The 19,341-nt window shown below is 52.5% G+C and overlaps 41 non-coding genes across 41 annotated transcripts; 9 read left to right on the forward strand and 32 right to left on the reverse strand.

The window, feature by feature from the left end:
* Nucleotides 1-345: 345 nt before the first annotated feature.
* Trnag-ucc lies at nt 346-417 on the forward strand. Its single transcript has one exon. It is a non-coding gene; the product is annotated as a tRNA-Gly (tRNA).
* Nucleotides 418-692: 275 nt separating this feature from the next.
* Trnas-aga lies at nt 693-774 on the reverse strand. Its single transcript has one exon. It is a non-coding gene; the product is annotated as a tRNA-Ser (tRNA).
* Nucleotides 775-893: 119 nt separating this feature from the next.
* On the reverse strand, nt 894-966 carry Trnak-uuu. The gene has a single exon. It is a non-coding gene; the product is annotated as a tRNA-Lys (tRNA).
* Nucleotides 967-1,262: 296 nt separating this feature from the next.
* Trnae-uuc lies at nt 1,263-1,334 on the reverse strand. Its single transcript has one exon. It is a non-coding gene; the product is annotated as a tRNA-Glu (tRNA).
* Nucleotides 1,335-1,642: 308 nt separating this feature from the next.
* Nucleotides 1,643-1,715, reverse strand: Trnam-cau. The gene has a single exon. It is a non-coding gene; the product is annotated as a tRNA-Met (tRNA).
* Nucleotides 1,716-2,684: 969 nt separating this feature from the next.
* Trnag-ucc lies at nt 2,685-2,756 on the forward strand. Its single transcript has one exon. It is a non-coding gene; the product is annotated as a tRNA-Gly (tRNA).
* A 275-nt stretch (nt 2,757-3,031) lies between these two features.
* Trnas-aga lies at nt 3,032-3,113 on the reverse strand. The gene has a single exon. It is a non-coding gene; the product is annotated as a tRNA-Ser (tRNA).
* Nucleotides 3,114-3,232: 119 nt separating this feature from the next.
* Nucleotides 3,233-3,305, reverse strand: Trnak-uuu. The gene has a single exon. It is a non-coding gene; the product is annotated as a tRNA-Lys (tRNA).
* Nucleotides 3,306-3,601: 296 nt separating this feature from the next.
* Nucleotides 3,602-3,673, reverse strand: Trnae-uuc. Its single transcript has one exon. It is a non-coding gene; the product is annotated as a tRNA-Glu (tRNA).
* A 308-nt stretch (nt 3,674-3,981) lies between these two features.
* On the reverse strand, nt 3,982-4,054 carry Trnam-cau. The gene has a single exon. It is a non-coding gene; the product is annotated as a tRNA-Met (tRNA).
* A 969-nt stretch (nt 4,055-5,023) lies between these two features.
* On the forward strand, nt 5,024-5,095 carry Trnag-ucc. The gene has a single exon. It is a non-coding gene; the product is annotated as a tRNA-Gly (tRNA).
* Nucleotides 5,096-5,370: 275 nt separating this feature from the next.
* Trnas-aga lies at nt 5,371-5,452 on the reverse strand. The gene has a single exon. It is a non-coding gene; the product is annotated as a tRNA-Ser (tRNA).
* Nucleotides 5,453-5,571: 119 nt separating this feature from the next.
* On the reverse strand, nt 5,572-5,644 carry Trnak-uuu. Its single transcript has one exon. It is a non-coding gene; the product is annotated as a tRNA-Lys (tRNA).
* A 296-nt stretch (nt 5,645-5,940) lies between these two features.
* Trnae-uuc lies at nt 5,941-6,012 on the reverse strand. The gene has a single exon. It is a non-coding gene; the product is annotated as a tRNA-Glu (tRNA).
* Nucleotides 6,013-6,320: 308 nt separating this feature from the next.
* On the reverse strand, nt 6,321-6,393 carry Trnam-cau. The gene has a single exon. It is a non-coding gene; the product is annotated as a tRNA-Met (tRNA).
* A 970-nt stretch (nt 6,394-7,363) lies between these two features.
* Nucleotides 7,364-7,435, forward strand: Trnag-ucc. The gene has a single exon. It is a non-coding gene; the product is annotated as a tRNA-Gly (tRNA).
* Nucleotides 7,436-7,710: 275 nt separating this feature from the next.
* Trnas-aga lies at nt 7,711-7,792 on the reverse strand. The gene has a single exon. It is a non-coding gene; the product is annotated as a tRNA-Ser (tRNA).
* Nucleotides 7,793-7,911: 119 nt separating this feature from the next.
* On the reverse strand, nt 7,912-7,984 carry Trnak-uuu. The gene has a single exon. It is a non-coding gene; the product is annotated as a tRNA-Lys (tRNA).
* Nucleotides 7,985-8,280: 296 nt separating this feature from the next.
* Trnae-uuc lies at nt 8,281-8,352 on the reverse strand. The gene has a single exon. It is a non-coding gene; the product is annotated as a tRNA-Glu (tRNA).
* Nucleotides 8,353-8,660: 308 nt separating this feature from the next.
* On the reverse strand, nt 8,661-8,733 carry Trnam-cau. Its single transcript has one exon. It is a non-coding gene; the product is annotated as a tRNA-Met (tRNA).
* Nucleotides 8,734-9,704: 971 nt separating this feature from the next.
* Trnag-ucc lies at nt 9,705-9,776 on the forward strand. The gene has a single exon. It is a non-coding gene; the product is annotated as a tRNA-Gly (tRNA).
* Nucleotides 9,777-10,051: 275 nt separating this feature from the next.
* Trnas-aga lies at nt 10,052-10,133 on the reverse strand. Its single transcript has one exon. It is a non-coding gene; the product is annotated as a tRNA-Ser (tRNA).
* Nucleotides 10,134-10,252: 119 nt separating this feature from the next.
* Nucleotides 10,253-10,325, reverse strand: Trnak-uuu. The gene has a single exon. It is a non-coding gene; the product is annotated as a tRNA-Lys (tRNA).
* A 296-nt stretch (nt 10,326-10,621) lies between these two features.
* On the reverse strand, nt 10,622-10,693 carry Trnae-uuc. The gene has a single exon. It is a non-coding gene; the product is annotated as a tRNA-Glu (tRNA).
* Nucleotides 10,694-11,001: 308 nt separating this feature from the next.
* On the reverse strand, nt 11,002-11,074 carry Trnam-cau. Its single transcript has one exon. It is a non-coding gene; the product is annotated as a tRNA-Met (tRNA).
* Nucleotides 11,075-12,044: 970 nt separating this feature from the next.
* On the forward strand, nt 12,045-12,116 carry Trnag-ucc. The gene has a single exon. It is a non-coding gene; the product is annotated as a tRNA-Gly (tRNA).
* A 275-nt stretch (nt 12,117-12,391) lies between these two features.
* On the reverse strand, nt 12,392-12,473 carry Trnas-aga. Its single transcript has one exon. It is a non-coding gene; the product is annotated as a tRNA-Ser (tRNA).
* A 119-nt stretch (nt 12,474-12,592) lies between these two features.
* Trnak-uuu lies at nt 12,593-12,665 on the reverse strand. Its single transcript has one exon. It is a non-coding gene; the product is annotated as a tRNA-Lys (tRNA).
* Nucleotides 12,666-12,961: 296 nt separating this feature from the next.
* Nucleotides 12,962-13,033, reverse strand: Trnae-uuc. Its single transcript has one exon. It is a non-coding gene; the product is annotated as a tRNA-Glu (tRNA).
* Nucleotides 13,034-13,341: 308 nt separating this feature from the next.
* On the reverse strand, nt 13,342-13,414 carry Trnam-cau. The gene has a single exon. It is a non-coding gene; the product is annotated as a tRNA-Met (tRNA).
* A 971-nt stretch (nt 13,415-14,385) lies between these two features.
* On the forward strand, nt 14,386-14,457 carry Trnag-ucc. Its single transcript has one exon. It is a non-coding gene; the product is annotated as a tRNA-Gly (tRNA).
* A 275-nt stretch (nt 14,458-14,732) lies between these two features.
* Trnas-aga lies at nt 14,733-14,814 on the reverse strand. The gene has a single exon. It is a non-coding gene; the product is annotated as a tRNA-Ser (tRNA).
* A 119-nt stretch (nt 14,815-14,933) lies between these two features.
* Nucleotides 14,934-15,006, reverse strand: Trnak-uuu. Its single transcript has one exon. It is a non-coding gene; the product is annotated as a tRNA-Lys (tRNA).
* Nucleotides 15,007-15,302: 296 nt separating this feature from the next.
* On the reverse strand, nt 15,303-15,374 carry Trnae-uuc. Its single transcript has one exon. It is a non-coding gene; the product is annotated as a tRNA-Glu (tRNA).
* A 308-nt stretch (nt 15,375-15,682) lies between these two features.
* Nucleotides 15,683-15,755, reverse strand: Trnam-cau. The gene has a single exon. It is a non-coding gene; the product is annotated as a tRNA-Met (tRNA).
* A 970-nt stretch (nt 15,756-16,725) lies between these two features.
* Nucleotides 16,726-16,797, forward strand: Trnag-ucc. Its single transcript has one exon. It is a non-coding gene; the product is annotated as a tRNA-Gly (tRNA).
* Nucleotides 16,798-17,072: 275 nt separating this feature from the next.
* Trnas-aga lies at nt 17,073-17,154 on the reverse strand. Its single transcript has one exon. It is a non-coding gene; the product is annotated as a tRNA-Ser (tRNA).
* Nucleotides 17,155-17,273: 119 nt separating this feature from the next.
* Trnak-uuu lies at nt 17,274-17,346 on the reverse strand. The gene has a single exon. It is a non-coding gene; the product is annotated as a tRNA-Lys (tRNA).
* Nucleotides 17,347-17,642: 296 nt separating this feature from the next.
* Trnae-uuc lies at nt 17,643-17,714 on the reverse strand. The gene has a single exon. It is a non-coding gene; the product is annotated as a tRNA-Glu (tRNA).
* A 308-nt stretch (nt 17,715-18,022) lies between these two features.
* Nucleotides 18,023-18,095, reverse strand: Trnam-cau. The gene has a single exon. It is a non-coding gene; the product is annotated as a tRNA-Met (tRNA).
* Nucleotides 18,096-19,066: 971 nt separating this feature from the next.
* Trnag-ucc lies at nt 19,067-19,138 on the forward strand. The gene has a single exon. It is a non-coding gene; the product is annotated as a tRNA-Gly (tRNA).
* Nucleotides 19,139-19,341: the final 203 nt, after the last annotated feature.

Genomic DNA, 19,341 nt, shown 5'->3' on the forward strand with positions numbered 1-19,341 from the left:
AGGCACATGCCATTGAACCAGCGATGCTCGTCGAGCTGCCCGAGCACTTTTCTGCAGGGGAAAGTGGGATTGCCACCCAGCGACGTCGGATACAACCGAAAAAACTGCTACACATGCGGAGTGCTCCACTACACTGCCTTAAAACGAATGCTCATCTCTATCGTGTGAGTAACCTTGCGGCCGCGGCGACTAGTCTTGCCCAAAGACGCAGCGTGCGTGGAGGCGCTACCCGAATGCGTGTGGATGCGCCCTCCTACCTCGAAAAGCGCCTGCAGCTACTATCACCGTGGGCCGCTGCTGGCGAGCAGGAAGGCGACACAGCGGGGCGTTGCGTGCAGCGGCTGTGCGGTGGTGGTGTAATGGTGAGCATAGTTGCCTTCCAAGCAGTTGATCCGGGTTCGATTCCCGGCCACCGCAAGTGGCGCTAGTTTTTTTCGTATGAGTATGTGAGCCGCGTGCTGTTAAATGAAGGTTTTTTTCGTCGTAGCTCCACGCAGACCATCCTGTAGTATGTCCCGACTTGTCCCGACTTTGCTCGGCTGACGCGAAAGCTGACGCTTGGAATTCGCCCTTATCAAAAGGACAGGCACTATAAACGCCTGTGAGAGGCGAGGTGTGGAGAGGTACCAAAACGACAGGCAATCTGCGAAATTTTCTGCTCGTTGTTCTTAAACAAAAAAAGAAAAATCCGACGCAGTCGGTAGGACTCGAACCTACGCTCCCAGAGGGAATCTGATTTCTAGTCAGACGCCTTAACCACTCGGCCACGACTGCTCGTAACCCAAGTTTCCCTGGGTCTGCGCAGAATGTTGACAGGAAACGAACTCCGTGCACTGATTACGGCAGGGCTACCATCGCTACGAGACGAGCCATTACGGAAACGTTAAAATCTTCGCCCGGACAGGGACTTGAACCCTGGACCCTTAGGTTAAAAGCCTAATGCTCTACCGACTGAGCTATCCGGGCTCACGCTCGTTGTGGATGGAGCGGCTGCAAGCAATGTAAATAACTGGAACGCGTGTGTAGGCGTACTACGGTAATTTCTGGCTTCTGGCGCAACTGGCGACTTCACCGACTTCCCACTGACGCTGGTAGCAGCCCAACAACGGACCAGTGCCTCTTCTCCCTTTATTCCGGTGCCGACAGTAATTGCATCATGTGCCTGTTTTCCCCGATTACGTTCGGTCGAAGCTTCGGAAGGTGGGCGACAAACGACAGTTCGAAGGCCAAAACATGGAGCGTTGTGTGCGCAAAAACTTCCGTTCCGGTACCGGGAACCGAACCCGGGCCTCCTGGGTGAAAGCCAGGTATCCTAGCCACTAGACCACACCGGATTTGCTCGATAAGCGTGAGCTTTTCTCCGTCTCCTCTCGTATTTCGTGCTGAATCTGGACTCAGTGCAGTTCTCCGTTTGCGAGCATATTTGCGCCTACAGACTGGCATGGCGCACAGCCCGAAATTGACTATTCATTATTTTACTCCTAACAAGGGAAGAGAAAGATCAAAGTTGTACGTTGTCATAATTGGAAATAAACGTATTGACGCTGAGGCGTAGACTCCTTATGGATAACGAACGACAATTAAGTTCGTTCCCTAGCAACAGCAACGCCGTTAATTCAGCCATGATGTACAGCAAATTAAATGCCCTGGGTGAGGATCGAACTCACGACCTTAAGATTATGAGACTTACGCGCTACCTACTGCGCTACCGAGGCACGTTGCAAGTAACGTTACAGAAAACTTGGTAAGTCTCTCATATTAGAGATAGACAGTTCGCGCTTTCTCAAGAATCTGTTGTGTTGCTACACGTGCTTTCCCTACTTGCTAGATTAAACTGCTGCCGCAGCTTTTTCAACGGAACGCAGCACTGCCCGAGGTTACAGTACATCGCCCTTGCGGCACCTGAACACAGCGGCCTGTTGGGACAGGCCGACGTCAGAGTTCAGAAATAGCATGCGACCGTTCAAGTACGGTCTATTGCGTGCTGCGTGTATGGTTCCTCTCACAGCGAATCCTGCTATACATTCCTGAGGCTGACGCAGCTCAGGCGAGGAATCGGCGCGGCAGCATTATAGCGAGAACAGCAGAACGATGCACCGGCCGGGAATCGAACCCGGGCCGTCCGCATGCTAAGCGAGCATTCACCAATTTTTTTTTTTTTTTTCTCATTTCTTTCGTTGCATTTGTTGGGGGCGGACGTCCGATGGCGCCCGTTCAAGTTCATCGTTGACTCGGTCTTTTATTACAGAGGGCAGATAACTCTCAGACCGAACACGCTGAGCTATCGTGCCGGCAAGCCTTAAGATTATGAGACTTACGCGCTGCCTACTGCACTACTGAGGCACATGCCATTGAACCAGCGATGCTCGTCGAGCTGCCCGAGCACTTTTCTGCAGGGGAAAGTGGGATTGCCACCCAGCGACGTCGGATACAACCGAAAAAACTGCTACACACGCGGAGTGCTCCACTACACTGCCTTAAAACGAATGCTCATCTCTATCGTGTGAGTAACCTTGCGGCCGCGGCGACTAGTCTTGCCCAAAGACGCAGCGTGCGTGGAGGCGCTACCCGAATGCGTGTGGATGCGCCCTCCTACGTCGAAAAGCGCCTGCAGCTACTATCACCGTGGGCCGCTGCTGGCGGGCAGGAAGGCGACACAGCGGGGCGTTGCGAGCAGCGGCTGTGCGGTGGTGGTGTAATGGTGAGCATAGTTGCCTTCCAAGCAGTTGATCCGGGTTCGATTCCCGGCCACCGCAAGTGGCGCTAGTTTTTTTCGTATGAGTATGTGAGCCGCGTGCTGTTAAATGAAGGTTTTTTTCGTCGTAGCTCCACGCAGACCATCCTGTAGTATGTCCCGACTTGTCCCGACTTTGCTCGGCTGACGCGAAAGCTGACGCTTGGAATTCGCCCTTATCAAAAGGACAGGCACTATAAACGGCTGTGAGAGGCGAGGTGTGGAGAGGTACCAAAACGACAGGCAATCTGCGAAATTTTCTGCTCGTTGTTCTTAAACAAAAAAAGAAAAATCCGACGCAGTCGGTAGGACTCGAACCTACGCTCCCAGAGGGAATCTGATTTCTAGTCAGACGCCTTAACCACTCGGCCACGACTGCTCGTAACCCAAGTTTCCCTGGGTCTGCGCAGAATGTTGACAGGAAACGAACTCCGTGCACTGATTACGGCAGGGCTACCATCGCTACGAGACGAGCCATTACGGAAACGTTAAAATCTTCGCCCGGACAGGGACTTGAACCCTGGACCCTTAGGTTAAAAGCCTAATGCTCTACCGACTGAGCTATCCGGGCTCACGCTCGTTGTGGATGGAGCGGCTGCAAGCAATGTAAATAACTGGAACGCGTGTGTAGGCGTACTACGGTAATTTCTGGCTTCTGGCGCAACTGGCGACTTCACCGACTTCCCACTGACGCTGGTAGCAGCCCAACAACGGACCAGTGCCTCTTCTCCCTTTATTCCGGTGCCGACAGTAATTGCATCATGTGCCTGTTTTCCCCGATTACGTTCGGTCGAAGCTTCGGAAGGTGGGCGACAAACGACAGTTCGAAGGCCAAAACATGGAGCGTTGTGTGCGCAAAAACTTCCGTTCCGGTACCGGGAACCGAACCCGGGCCTCCTGGGTGAAAGCCAGGTATCCTAGCCACTAGACCACACCGGATTTGCTCGATAAGCGTGAGCTTTTCTCCGTCTCCTCTCGTATTTCGTGCTGAATCTGGACTCAGTGCAGTTCTCCGTTTGCGAGCATATTTGCGCCTACAGACTGGCATGGCGCACAGCCCGAAATTGACTATTCATTATTTTACTCCTAACAAGGGAAGAGAAAGATCAAAGTTGTACGTTGTCATAATTGGAAATAAACGTATTGACGCTGAGGCGTAGACTCCTTATGGATAACGAACGACAATTAAGTTCGTTCCCTAGCAACAGCAACGCCGTTAATTCAGCCATGATGTACAGCAAATTAAATGCCCTGGGTGAGGATCGAACTCACGACCTTAAGATTATGAGACTTACGCGCTACCTACTGCGCTACCGAGGCACGTTGCAAGTAACGTTACAGAAAACTTGGTAAGTCTCTCATATTAGAGATAGACAGTTCGCGCTTTCTCAAGAATCTGTTGTGTTGCTACACGTGCTTTCCCTACTTGCTAGATTAAACTGCTGCCGCAGCTTTTTCAACGGAACGCAGCACTGCCCGAGGTTACAGTACATCGCCCTTGCGGCACCTGAACACAGCGGCCTGTTGGGACAGGCCGACGTCAGAGTTCAGAAATAGCATGCGACCGTTCAAGTACGGTCTATTGCGTGCTGCGTGTATGGTTCCTCTCACAGCGAATCCTGCTATACATTCCTGAGGCTGACGCAGCTCAGGCGAGGAATCGGCGCGGCAGCATTATAGCGAGAACAGCAGAACGATGCACCGGCCGGGAATCGAACCCGGGCCGTCCGCATGCTAAGCGAGCATTCACCAATTTTTTTTTTTTTTTTCTCATTTCTTTCGTTGCATTTGTTGGGGGCGGACGTCCGATGGCGCCCGTTCAAGTTCATCGTTGACTCGGTCTTTTATTACAGAGGGCAGATAACTCTCAGACCGAACACGCTGAGCTATCGTGCCGGCAAGCCTTAAGATTATGAGACTTACGCGCTGCCTACTGCACTACTGAGGCACATGCCATTGAACCAGCGATGCTCGTCGAGCTGCCCGAGCACTTTTCTGCAGGGGAAAGTGGGATTGCCACCCAGCGACGTCGGATACAACCGAAAAAACTGCTACACACGCGGAGTGCTCCACTACACTGCCTTAAAACGAATGCTCATCTCTATCGTGTGAGTAACCTTGCGGCCGCGGCGACTAGTCTTGCCCAAAGACGCAGCGTGCGTGGAGGCGCTACCCGAATGCGTGTGGATGCGCCCTCCTACGTCGAAAAGCGCCTGCAGCTACTATCACCGTGGGCCGCTGCTGGCGGGCAGGAAGGCGACACAGCGGGGCGTTGCGAGCAGCGGCTGTGCGGTGGTGGTGTAATGGTGAGCATAGTTGCCTTCCAAGCAGTTGATCCGGGTTCGATTCCCGGCCACCGCAAGTGGCGCTAGTTTTTTTCGTATGAGTATGTGAGCCGCGTGCTGTTAAATGAAGGTTTTTTTCGTCGTAGCTCCACGCAGACCATCCTGTAGTATGTCCCGACTTGTCCCGACTTTGCTCGGCTGACGCGAAAGCTGACGCTTGGAATTCGCCCTTATCAAAAGGACAGGCACTATAAACGGCTGTGAGAGGCGAGGTGTGGAGAGGTACCAAAACGACAGGCAATCTGCGAAATTTTCTGCTCGTTGTTCTTAAACAAAAAAAGAAAAATCCGACGCAGTCGGTAGGACTCGAACCTACGCTCCCAGAGGGAATCTGATTTCTAGTCAGACGCCTTAACCACTCGGCCACGACTGCTCGTAACCCAAGTTTCCCTGGGTCTGCGCAGAATGTTGACAGGAAACGAACTCCGTGCACTGATTACGGCAGGGCTACCATCGCTACGAGACGAGCCATTACGGAAACGTTAAAATCTTCGCCCGGACAGGGACTTGAACCCTGGACCCTTAGGTTAAAAGCCTAATGCTCTACCGACTGAGCTATCCGGGCTCACGCTCGTTGTGGATGGAGCGGCTGCAAGCAATGTAAATAACTGGAACGCGTGTGTAGGCGTACTACGGTAATTTCTGGCTTCTGGCGCAACTGGCGACTTCACCGACTTCCCACTGACGCTGGTAGCAGCCCAACAACGGACCAGTGCCTCTTCTCCCTTTATTCCGGTGCCGACAGTAATTGCATCATGTGCCTGTTTTCCCCGATTACGTTCGGTCGAAGCTTCGGAAGGTGGGCGACAAACGACAGTTCGAAGGCCAAAACATGGAGCGTTGTGTGCGCAAAAACTTCCGTTCCGGTACCGGGAACCGAACCCGGGCCTCCTGGGTGAAAGCCAGGTATCCTAGCCACTAGACCACACCGGATTTGCTCGATAAGCGTGAGCTTTTCTCCGTCTCCTCTCGTATTTCGTGCTGAATCTGGACTCAGTGCAGTTCTCCGTTTGCGAGCATATTTGCGCCTACAGACTGGCATGGCGCACAGCCCGAAATTGACTATTCATTATTTTACTCCTAACAAGGGAAGAGAAAGATCAAAGTTGTACGTTGTCATAATTGGAAATAAACGTATTGACGCTGAGGCGTAGACTCCTTATGGATAACGAACGACAATTAAGTTCGTTCCCTAGCAACAGCAACGCCGTTAATTCAGCCATGATGTACAGCAAATTAAATGCCCCGGGTGAGGATCGAACTCACGACCTTAAGATTATGAGACTTACGCGCTACCTACTGCGCTACCGAGGCACGTTGCAAGTAACGTTACAGAAAACTTGGTAAGTCTCTCATATTAGAGATAGACAGTTCGCGCTTTCTCAAGAATCTGTTGTGTTGCTACACGTGCTTTCCCTACTTGCTAGATTAAACTGCTGCCGCAGCTTTTTCAACGGAACGCAGCACTGCCCGAGGTTACAGTACATCGCCCTTGCGGCACCTGAACACAGCGGCCTGTTGGGACAGGCCGACGTCAGAGTTCAGAAATAGCATGCGACCGTTCAAGTACGGTCTATTGCGTGCTGCGTGTATGGTTCCTCTCACAGCGAATCCTGCTATACATTCCTGAGGCTGACGCAGCTCAGGCGAGGAATCGGCGCGGCAGCATTATAGCGAGAACAGCAGAACGATGCACCGGCCGGGAATCGAACCCGGGCCGTCCGCATGCTAAGCGAGCATTCACCAATTTTTTTTTTTTTTTTTCTCATTTCTTTCGTTGCATTTGTTGGGGGCGGACGTCCGATGGCGCCCGTTCAAGTTCATCGTTGACTCGGTCTTTTATTACAGAGGGCAGATAACTCTCAGACCGAACACGCTGAGCTATCGTGCCGGCAAGCCTTAAGATTATGAGACTTACGCGCTGCCTACTGCACTACTGAGGCACATGCCATTGAACCAGCGATGCTCGTCGAGCTGCCCGAGCACTTTTCTGCAGGGGAAAGTGGGATTGCCACCCAGCGACGTCGGATACAACCGAAAAAACTGCTACACACGCGGAGTGCTCCACTACACTGCCTTAAAACGAATGCTCATCTCTATCGTGTGAGTAACCTTGCGGCCGCGGCGACTAGTCTTGCCCAAAGACGCAGCGTGCGTGGAGGCGCTACCCGAATGCGTGTGGATGCGCCCTCCTACCTCGAAAAGCGCCTGCAGCTACTATCACCGTGGGCCGCTGCTGGCGGGCAGGAAGGCGACACAGCGGGGCGTTGCGAGCAGCGGCTGTGCGGTGGTGGTGTAATGGTGAGCATAGTTGCCTTCCAAGCAGTTGATCCGGGTTCGATTCCCGGCCACCGCAAGTGGCGCTAGTTTTTTTCGTATGAGTATGTGAGCCGCGTGCTGTTAAATGAAGGTTTTTTTCGTCGTAGCTCCACGCAGACCATCCTGTAGTATGTCCCGACTTGTCCCGACTTTGCTCGGCTGACGCGAAAGCTGACGCTTGGAATTCGCCCTTATCAAAAGGACAGGCACTATAAACGGCTGTGAGAGGCGAGGTGTGGAGAGGTACCAAAACGACAGGCAATCTGCGAAATTTTCTGCTCGTTGTTCTTAAACAAAAAAAGAAAAATCCGACGCAGTCGGTAGGACTCGAACCTACGCTCCCAGAGGGAATCTGATTTCTAGTCAGACGCCTTAACCACTCGGCCACGACTGCTCGTAACCCAAGTTTCCCTGGGTCTGCGCAGAATGTTGACAGGAAACGAACTCCGTGCACTGATTACGGCAGGGCTACCATCGCTACGAGACGAGCCATTACGGAAACGTTAAAATCTTCGCCCGGACAGGGACTTGAACCCTGGACCCTTAGGTTAAAAGCCTAATGCTCTACCGACTGAGCTATCCGGGCTCACGCTCGTTGTGGATGGAGCGGCTGCAAGCAATGTAAATAACTGGAACGCGTGTGTAGGCGTACTACGGTAATTTCTGGCTTCTGGCGCAACTGGCGACTTCACCGACTTCCCACTGACGCTGGTAGCAGCCCAACAACGGACCAGTGCCTCTTCTCCCTTTATTCCGGTGCCGACAGTAATTGCATCATGTGCCTGTTTTCCCCGATTACGTTCGGTCGAAGCTTCGGAAGGTGGGCGACAAACGACAGTTCGAAGGCCAAAACATGGAGCGTTGTGTGCGCAAAAACTTCCGTTCCGGTACCGGGAACCGAACCCGGGCCTCCTGGGTGAAAGCCAGGTATCCTAGCCACTAGACCACACCGGATTTGCTCGATAAGCGTGAGCTTTTCTCCGTCTCCTCTCGTATTTCGTGCTGAATCTGGACTCAGTGCAGTTCTCCGTTTGCGAGCATATTTGCGCCTACAGACTGGCATGGCGCACAGCCCGAAATTGACTATTCATTATTTTACTCCTAACAAGGGAAGAGAAAGATCAAAGTTGTACGTTGTCATAATTGGAAATAAACGTATTGACGCTGAGGCGTAGACTCCTTATGGATAACGAACGACAATTAAGTTCGTTCCCTAGCAACAGCAACGCCGTTAATTCAGCCATGATGTACAGCAAATTAAATGCCCTGGGTGAGGATCGAACTCACGACCTTAAGATTATGAGACTTACGCGCTACCTACTGCGCTACCGAGGCACGTTGCAAGTAACGTTACAGAAAACTTGGTAAGTCTCTCATATTAGAGATAGACAGTTCGCGCTTTCTCAAGAATCTGTTGTGTTGCTACACGTGCTTTCCCTACTTGCTAGATTAAACTGCTGCCGCAGCTTTTTCAACGGAACGCAGCACTGCCCGAGGTTACAGTACATCGCCCTTGCGGCACCTGAACACAGCGGCCTGTTGGGACAGGCCGACGTCAGAGTTCAGAAATAGCATGCGACCGTTCAAGTACGGTCTATTGCGTGCTGCGTGTATGGTTCCTCTCACAGCGAATCCTGCTATACATTCCTGAGGCTGACGCAGCTCAGGCGAGGAATCGGCGCGGCAGCATTATAGCGAGAACAGCAGAACGATGCACCGGCCGGGAATCGAACCCGGGCCGTCCGCATGCTAAGCGAGCATTCACCAATTTTTTTTTTTTTTTCTTCTCATTTCTTTCGTTGCATTTGTTGGGGGCGGACGTCCGATGGCGCCCGTTCAAGTTCATCGTTGACTCGGTCTTTTATTACAGAGGGCAGATAACTCTCAGACCGAACACGCTGAGCTATCGTGCCGGCAAGCCTTAAGATTATGAGACTTACGCGCTGCCTACTGCACTACTGAGGCACATGCCATTGAACCAGCGATGCTCGTCGAGCTGCCCGAGCACTTTTCTGCAGGGGAAAGTGGGATTGCCACCCAGCGACGTCGGATACAACCGAAAAAACTGCTACACACGCGGAGTGCTCCACTACACTGCCTTAAAACGAATGCTCATCTCTATCGTGTGAGTAACCTTGCGGCCGCGGCGACTAGTCTTGCCCAAAGACGCAGCGTGCGTGGAGGCGCTACCCGAATGCGTGTGGATGCGCCCTCCTACCTCGAAAAGCGCCTGCAGCTACTATCACCGTGGGCCGCTGCTGGCGGGCAGGAAGGCGACACAGCGGGGCGTTGCGAGCAGCGGCTGTGCGGTGGTGGTGTAATGGTGAGCATAGTTGCCTTCCAAGCAGTTGATCCGGGTTCGATTCCCGGCCACCGCAAGTGGCGCTAGTTTTTTTCGTATGAGTATGTGAGCCGCGTGCTGTTAAATGAAGGTTTTTTTCGTCGTAGCTCCACGCAGACCATCCTGTAGTATGTCCCGACTTGTCCCGACTTTGCTCGGCTGACGCGAAAGCTGACGCTTGGAATTCGCCCTTATCAAAAGGACAGGCACTATAAACGGCTGTGAGAGGCGAGGTGTGGAGAGGTACCAAAACGACAGGCAATCTGCGAAATTTTCTGCTCGTTGTTCTTAAACAAAAAAAGAAAAATCCGACGCAGTCGGTAGGACTCGAACCTACGCTCCCAGAGGGAATCTGATTTCTAGTCAGACGCCTTAACCACTCGGCCACGACTGCTCGTAACCCAAGTTTCCCTGGGTCTGCGCAGAATGTTGACAGGAAACGAACTCCGTGCACTGATTACGGCAGGGCTACCATCGCTACGAGACGAGCCATTACGGAAACGTTAAAATCTTCGCCCGGACAGGGACTTGAACCCTGGACCCTTAGGTTAAAAGCCTAATGCTCTACCGACTGAGCTATCCGGGCTCACGCTCGTTGTGGATGGAGCGGCTGCAAGCAATGTAAATAACTGGAACGCGTGTGTAGGCGTACTACGGTAATTTCTGGCTTCTGGCGCAACTGGCGACTTCACCGACTTCCCACTGACGCTGGTAGCAGCCCAACAACGGACCAGTGCCTCTTCTCCCTTTATTCCGGTGCCGACAGTAATTGCATCATGTGCCTGTTTTCCCCGATTACGTTCGGTCGAAGCTTCGGAAGGTGGGCGACAAACGACAGTTCGAAGGCCAAAACATGGAGCGTTGTGTGCGCAAAAACTTCCGTTCCGGTACCGGGAACCGAACCCGGGCCTCCTGGGTGAAAGCCAGGTATCCTAGCCACTAGACCACACCGGATTTGCTCGATAAGCGTGAGCTTTTCTCCGTCTCCTCTCGTATTTCGTGCTGAATCTGGACTCAGTGCAGTTCTCCGTTTGCGAGCATATTTGCGCCTACAGACTGGCATGGCGCACAGCCCGAAATTGACTATTCATTATTTTACTCCTAACAAGGGAAGAGAAAGATCAAAGTTGTACGTTGTCATAATTGGAAATAAACGTATTGACGCTGAGGCGTAGACTCCTTATGGATAACGAACGACAATTAAGTTCGTTCCCTAGCAACAGCAACGCCGTTAATTCAGCCATGATGTACAGCAAATTAAATGCCCTGGGTGAGGATCGAACTCACGACCTTAAGATTATGAGACTTACGCGCTACCTACTGCGCTACCGAGGCACGTTGCAAGTAACGTTACAGAAAACTTGGTAAGTCTCTCATATTAGAGATAGACAGTTCGCGCTTTCTCAAGAATCTGTTGTGTTGCTACACGTGCTTTCCCTACTTGCTAGATTAAACTGCTGCCGCAGCTTTTTCAACGGAACGCAGCACTGCCCGAGGTTACAGTACATCGCCCTTGCGGCACCTGAACACAGCGGCCTGTTGGGACAGGCCGACGTCAGAGTTCAGAAATAGCATGCGACCGTTCAAGTACGGTCTATTGCGTGCTGCGTGTATGGTTCCTCTCACAGCGAATCCTGCTATACATTCCTGAGGCTGACGCAGCTCAGGCGAGGAATCGGCGCGGCAGCATTATAGCGAGAACAGCAGAACGATGCACCGGCCGGGAATCGAACCCGGGCCGTCCGCATGCTAAGCGAGCATTCACCAATTTTTTTTTTTTTTCTTCTCATTTCTTTCGTTGCATTTGTTGGGGGCGGACGTCCGATGGCGCCCGTTCAAGTTCATCGTTGACTCGGTCTTTTATTACAGAGGGCAGATAACTCTCAGACCGAACACGCTGAGCTATCGTGCCGGCAAGCCTTAAGATTATGAGACTTACGCGCTGCCTACTGCACTACTGAGGCACATGCCATTGAACCAGCGATGCTCGTCGAGCTGCCCGAGCACTTTTCTGCAGGGGAAAGTGGGATTGCCACCCAGCGACGTCGGATACAACCGAAAAAACTGCTACACATGCGGAGTGCTCCACTACACTGCCTTAAAACGAATGCTCATCTCTATCGTGTGAGTAACCTTGCGGCCGCGGCGACTAGTCTTGCCCAAAGACGCAGCGTGCGTGGAGGCGCTACCCGAATGCGTGTGGATGCGCCCTCCTACCTCGAAAAGCGCCTGCAGCTACTATCACCGTGGGCCGCTGCTGGCGAGCAGGAAGGCGACACAGCGGGGCGTTGCGTGCAGCGGCTGTGCGGTGGTGGTGTAATGGTGAGCATAGTTGCCTTCCAAGCAGTTGATCCGGGTTCGATTCCCGGCCACCGCAAGTGGCGCTAGTTTTTTTCGTATGAGTATGTGAGCCGCGTGCTGTTAAATGAAGGTTTTTTTCGTCGTAGCTCCACGCAGACCATCCTGTAGTATGTCCCGACTTGTCCCGACTTTGCTCGGCTGACGCGAAAGCTGACGCTTGGAATTCGCCCTTATCAAAAGGACAGGCACTATAAACGCCTGTGAGAGGCGAGGTGTGGAGAGGTACCAAAACGACAGGCAATCTGCGAAATTTTCTGCTCGTTGTTCTTAAACAAAAAAAGAAAAATCCGACGCAGTCGGTAGGACTCGAACCTACGCTCCCAGAGGGAATCTGATTTCTAGTCAGACGCCTTAACCACTCGGCCACGACTGCTCGTAACCCAAGTTTCCCTGGGTCTGCGCAGAATGTTGACAGGAAACGAACTCCGTGCACTGATTACGGCAGGGCTACCATCGCTACGAGACGAGCCATTACGGAAACGTTAAAATCTTCGCCCGGACAGGGACTTGAACCCTGGACCCTTAGGTTAAAAGCCTAATGCTCTACCGACTGAGCTATCCGGGCTCACGCTCGTTGTGGATGGAGCGGCTGCAAGCAATGTAAATAACTGGAACGCGTGTGTAGGCGTACTACGGTAATTTCTGGCTTCTGGCGCAACTGGCGACTTCACCGACTTCCCACTGACGCTGGTAGCAGCCCAACAACGGACCAGTGCCTCTTCTCCCTTTATTCCGGTGCCGACAGTAATTGCATCATGTGCCTGTTTTCCCCGATTACGTTCGGTCGAAGCTTCGGAAGGTGGGCGACAAACGACAGTTCGAAGGCCAAAACATGGAGCGTTGTGTGCGCAAAAACTTCCGTTCCGGTACCGGGAACCGAACCCGGGCCTCCTGGGTGAAAGCCAGGTATCCTAGCCACTAGACCACACCGGATTTGCTCGATAAGCGTGAGCTTTTCTCCGTCTCCTCTCGTATTTCGTGCTGAATCTGGACTCAGTGCAGTTCTCCGTTTGCGAGCATATTTGCGCCTACAGACTGGCATGGCGCACAGCCCGAAATTGACTATTCATTATTTTACTCCTAACAAGGGAAGAGAAAGATCAAAGTTGTACGTTGTCATAATTGGAAATAAACGTATTGACGCTGAGGCGTAGACTCCTTATGGATAACGAACGACAATTAAGTTCGTTCCCTAGCAACAGCAACGCCGTTAATTCAGCCATGATGTACAGCAAATTAAATGCCCTGGGTGAGGATCGAACTCACGACCTTAAGATTATGAGACTTACGCGCTACCTACTGCGCTACCGAGGCACGTTGCAAGTAACGTTACAGAAAACTTGGTAAGTCTCTCATATTAGAGATAGACAGTTCGCGCTTTCTCAAGAATCTGTTGTGTTGCTACACGTGCTTTCCCTACTTGCTAGATTAAACTGCTGCCGCAGCTTTTTCAACGGAACGCAGCACTGCCCGAGGTTACAGTACATCGCCCTTGCGGCACCTGAACACAGCGGCCTGTTGGGACAGGCCGACGTCAGAGTTCAGAAATAGCATGCGACCGTTCAAGTACGGTCTATTGCGTGCTGCGTGTATGGTTCCTCTCACAGCGAATCCTGCTATACATTCCTGAGGCTGACGCAGCTCAGGCGAGGAATCGGCGCGGCAGCATTATAGCGAGAACAGCAGAACGATGCACCGGCCGGGAATCGAACCCGGGCCGTCCGCATGCTAAGCGAGCATTCACCAATTTTTTTTTTTTTTTCTTCTCATTTCTTTCGTTGCATTTGTTGGGGGCGGACGTCCGATGGCGCCCGTTCAAGTTCATCGTTGACTCGGTCTTTTATTACAGAGGGCAGATAACTCTCAGACCGAACACGCTGAGCTATCGTGCCGGCAAGCCTTAAGATTATGAGACTTACGCGCTGCCTACTGCACTACTGAGGCACATGCCATTGAACCAGCGATGCTCGTCGAGCTGCCCGAGCACTTTTCTGCAGGGGAAAGTGGGATTGCCACCCAGCGACGTCGGATACAACCGAAAAAACTGCTACACACGCGGAGTGCTCCACTACACTGCCTTAAAACGAATGCTCATCTCTATCGTGTGAGTAACCTTGCGGCCGCGGCGACTAGTCTTGCCCAAAGACGCAGCGTGCGTGGAGGCGCTACCCGAATGCGTGTGGATGCGCCCTCCTACCTCGAAAAGCGCCTGCAGCTACTATCACCGTGGGCCGCTGCTGGCGGGCAGGAAGGCGACACAGCGGGGCGTTGCGAGCAGCGGCTGTGCGGTGGTGGTGTAATGGTGAGCATAGTTGCCTTCCAAGCAGTTGATCCGGGTTCGATTCCCGGCCACCGCAAGTGGCGCTAGTTTTTTTCGTATGAGTATGTGAGCCGCGTGCTGTTAAATGAAGGTTTTTTTCGTCGTAGCTCCACGCAGACCATCCTGTAGTATGTCCCGACTTGTCCCGACTTTGCTCGGCTGACGCGAAAGCTGACGCTTGGAATTCGCCCTTATCAAAAGGACAGGCACTATAAACGGCTGTGAGAGGCGAGGTGTGGAGAGGTACCAAAACGACAGGCAATCTGCGAAATTTTCTGCTCGTTGTTCTTAAACAAAAAAAGAAAAATCCGACGCAGTCGGTAGGACTCGAACCTACGCTCCCAGAGGGAATCTGATTTCTAGTCAGACGCCTTAACCACTCGGCCACGACTGCTCGTAACCCAAGTTTCCCTGGGTCTGCGCAGAATGTTGACAGGAAACGAACTCCGTGCACTGATTACGGCAGGGCTACCATCGCTACGAGACGAGCCATTACGGAAACGTTAAAATCTTCGCCCGGACAGGGACTTGAACCCTGGACCCTTAGGTTAAAAGCCTAATGCTCTACCGACTGAGCTATCCGGGCTCACGCTCGTTGTGGATGGAGCGGCTGCAAGCAATGTAAATAACTGGAACGCGTGTGTAGGCGTACTACGGTAATTTCTGGCTTCTGGCGCAACTGGCGACTTCACCGACTTCCCACTGACGCTGGTAGCAGCCCAACAACGGACCAGTGCCTCTTCTCCCTTTATTCCGGTGCCGACAGTAATTGCATCATGTGCCTGTTTTCCCCGATTACGTTCGGTCGAAGCTTCGGAAGGTGGGCGACAAACGACAGTTCGAAGGCCAAAACATGGAGCGTTGTGTGCGCAAAAACTTCCGTTCCGGTACCGGGAACCGAACCCGGGCCTCCTGGGTGAAAGCCAGGTATCCTAGCCACTAGACCACACCGGATTTGCTCGATAAGCGTGAGCTTTTCTCCGTCTCCTCTCGTATTTCGTGCTGAATCTGGACTCAGTGCAGTTCTCCGTTTGCGAGCATATTTGCGCCTACAGACTGGCATGGCGCACAGCCCGAAATTGACTATTCATTATTTTACTCCTAACAAGGGAAGAGAAAGATCAAAGTTGTACGTTGTCATAATTGGAAATAAACGTATTGACGCTGAGGCGTAGACTCCTTATGGATAACGAACGACAATTAAGTTCGTTCCCTAGCAACAGCAACGCCGTTAATTCAGCCATGATGTACAGCAAATTAAATGCCCTGGGTGAGGATCGAACTCACGACCTTAAGATTATGAGACTTACGCGCTACCTACTGCGCTACCGAGGCACGTTGCAAGTAACGTTACAGAAAACTTGGTAAGTCTCTCATATTAGAGATAGACAGTTCGCGCTTTCTCAAGAATCTGTTGTGTTGCTACACGTGCTTTCCCTACTTGCTAGATTAAACTGCTGCCGCAGCTTTTTCAACGGAACGCAGCACTGCCCGAGGTTACAGTACATCGCCCTTGCGGCACCTGAACACAGCGGCCTGTTGGGACAGGCCGACGTCAGAGTTCAGAAATAGCATGCGACCGTTCAAGTACGGTCTATTGCGTGCTGCGTGTATGGTTCCTCTCACAGCGAATCCTGCTATACATTCCTGAGGCTGACGCAGCTCAGGCGAGGAATCGGCGCGGCAGCATTATAGCGAGAACAGCAGAACGATGCACCGGCCGGGAATCGAACCCGGGCCGTCCGCATGCTAAGCGAGCATTCACCAATTTTTTTTTTTTTTCTTCTCATTTCTTTCGTTGCATTTGTTGGGGGCGGACGTCCGATGGCGCCCGTTCAAGTTCATCGTTGACTCGGTCTTTTATTACAGAGGGCAGATAACTCTCAGACCGAACACGCTGAGCTATCGTGCCGGCAAGCCTTAAGATTATGAGACTTACGCGCTGCCTACTGCACTACTGAGGCACATGCCATTGAACCAGCGATGCTCGTCGAGCTGCCCGAGCACTTTTCTGCAGGGGAAAGTGGGATTGCCACCCAGCGACGTCGGATACAACCGAAAAAACTGCTACACATGCGGAGTGCTCCACTACACTGCCTTAAAACGAATGCTCATCTCTATCGTGTGAGTAACCTTGCGGCCGCGGCGACTAGTCTTGCCCAAAGACGCAGCGTGCGTGGAGGCGCTACCCGAATGCGTGTGGATGCGCCCTCCTACCTCGAAAAGCGCCTGCAGCTACTATCACCGTGGGCCGCTGCTGGCGAGCAGGAAGGCGACACAGCGGGGCGTTGCGTGCAGCGGCTGTGCGGTGGTGGTGTAATGGTGAGCATAGTTGCCTTCCAAGCAGTTGATCCGGGTTCGATTCCCGGCCACCGCAAGTGGCGCTAGTTTTTTTCGTATGAGTATGTGAGCCGCGTGCTGTTAAATGAAGGTTTTTTTCGTCGTAGCTCCACGCAGACCATCCTGTAGTATGTCCCGACTTGTCCCGACTTTGCTCGGCTGACGCGAAAGCTGACGCTTGGAATTCGCCCTTATCAAAAGGACAGGCACTATAAACGCCTGTGAGAGGCGAGGTGTGGAGAGGTACCAAAACGACAGGCAATCTGCGAAATTTTCTGCTCGTTGTTCTTAAACAAAAAAAGAAAAATCCGACGCAGTCGGTAGGACTCGAACCTACGCTCCCAGAGGGAATCTGATTTCTAGTCAGACGCCTTAACCACTCGGCCACGACTGCTCGTAACCCAAGTTTCCCTGGGTCTGCGCAGAATGTTGACAGGAAACGAACTCCGTGCACTGATTACGGCAGGGCTACCATCGCTACGAGACGAGCCATTACGGAAACGTTAAAATCTTCGCCCGGACAGGGACTTGAACCCTGGACCCTTAGGTTAAAAGCCTAATGCTCTACCGACTGAGCTATCCGGGCTCACGCTCGTTGTGGATGGAGCGGCTGCAAGCAATGTAAATAACTGGAACGCGTGTGTAGGCGTACTACGGTAATTTCTGGCTTCTGGCGCAACTGGCGACTTCACCGACTTCCCACTGACGCTGGTAGCAGCCCAACAACGGACCAGTGCCTCTTCTCCCTTTATTCCGGTGCCGACAGTAATTGCATCATGTGCCTGTTTTCCCCGATTACGTTCGGTCGAAGCTTCGGAAGGTGGGCGACAAACGACAGTTCGAAGGCCAAAACATGGAGCGTTGTGTGCGCAAAAACTTCCGTTCCGGTACCGGGAACCGAACCCGGGCCTCCTGGGTGAAAGCCAGGTATCCTAGCCACTAGACCACACCGGATTTGCTCGATAAGCGTGAGCTTTTCTCCGTCTCCTCTCGTATTTCGTGCTGAATCTGGACTCAGTGCAGTTCTCCGTTTGCGAGCATATTTGCGCCTACAGACTGGCATGGCGCACAGCCCGAAATTGACTATTCATTATTTTACTCCTAACAAGGGAAGAGAAAGATCAAAGTTGTACGTTGTCATAATTGGAAATAAACGTATTGACGCTGAGGCGTAGACTCCTTATGGATAACGAACGACAATTAAGTTCGTTCCCTAGCAACAGCAACGCCGTTAATTCAGCCATGATGTACAGCAAATTAAATGCCCTGGGTGAGGATCGAACTCACGACCTTAAGATTATGAGACTTACGCGCTACCTACTGCGCTACCGAGGCACGTTGCAAGTAACGTTACAGAAAACTTGGTAAGTCTCTCATATTAGAGATAGACAGTTCGCGCTTTCTCAAGAATCTGTTGTGTTGCTACACGTGCTTTCCCTACTTGCTAGATTAAACTGCTGCCGCAGCTTTTTCAACGGAACGCAGCACTGCCCGAGGTTACAGTACATCGCCCTTGCGGCACCTGAACACAGCGGCCTGTTGGGACAGGCCGACGTCAGAGTTCAGAAATAGCATGCGACCGTTCAAGTACGGTCTATTGCGTGCTGCGTGTATGGTTCCTCTCACAGCGAATCCTGCTATACATTCCTGAGGCTGACGCAGCTCAGGCGAGGAATCGGCGCGGCAGCATTATAGCGAGAACAGCAGAACGATGCACCGGCCGGGAATCGAACCCGGGCCGTCCGCATGCTAAGCGAGCATTCACCAATTTTTTTTTTTTTTTCTTCTCATTTCTTTCGTTGCATTTGTTGGGGGCGGACGTCCGATGGCGCCCGTTCAAGTTCATCGTTGACTCGGTCTTTTATTACAGAGGGCAGATAACTCTCAGACCGAACACGCTGAGCTATCGTGCCGGCAAGCCTTAAGATTATGAGACTTACGCGCTGCCTACTGCACTACTGAGGCACATGCCATTGAACCAGCGATGCTCGTCGAGCTGCCCGAGCACTTTTCTGCAGGGGAAAGTGGGATTGCCACCCAGCGACGTCGGATACAACCGAAAAAACTGCTACACACGCGGAGTGCTCCACTACACTGCCTTAAAACGAATGCTCATCTCTATCGTGTGAGTAACCTTGCGGCCGCGGCGACTAGTCTTGCCCAAAGACGCAGCGTGCGTGGAGGCGCTACCCGAATGCGTGTGGATGCGCCCTCCTACCTCGAAAAGCGCCTGCAGCTACTATCACCGTGGGCCGCTGCTGGCGGGCAGGAAGGCGACACAGCGGGGCGTTGCGAGCAGCGGCTGTGCGGTGGTGGTGTAATGGTGAGCATAGTTGCCTTCCAAGCAGTTGATCCGGGTTCGATTCCCGGCCACCGCAAGTGGCGCTAGTTTTTTTCGTATGAGTATGTGAGCCGCGTGCTGTTAAATGAAGGTTTTTTTCGTCGTAGCTCCACGCAGACCATCCTGTAGTATGTCCCGACTTGTCCCGACTTTGCTCGGCTGACGCGAAAGCTGACGCTTGGAATTCGCCCTTATCAAAAGGACAGGCACTATAAACGGCTGTGAGAGGCGAGGTGTGGA

The sequence above is a fragment of the Schistocerca piceifrons genome, unplaced genomic scaffold, assembly GCF_021461385.2.
Source record: "Schistocerca piceifrons isolate TAMUIC-IGC-003096 unplaced genomic scaffold, iqSchPice1.1 HiC_scaffold_1040, whole genome shotgun sequence".
NCBI lineage: Eukaryota > Metazoa > Arthropoda > Insecta > Orthoptera > Acrididae > Schistocerca > Schistocerca piceifrons.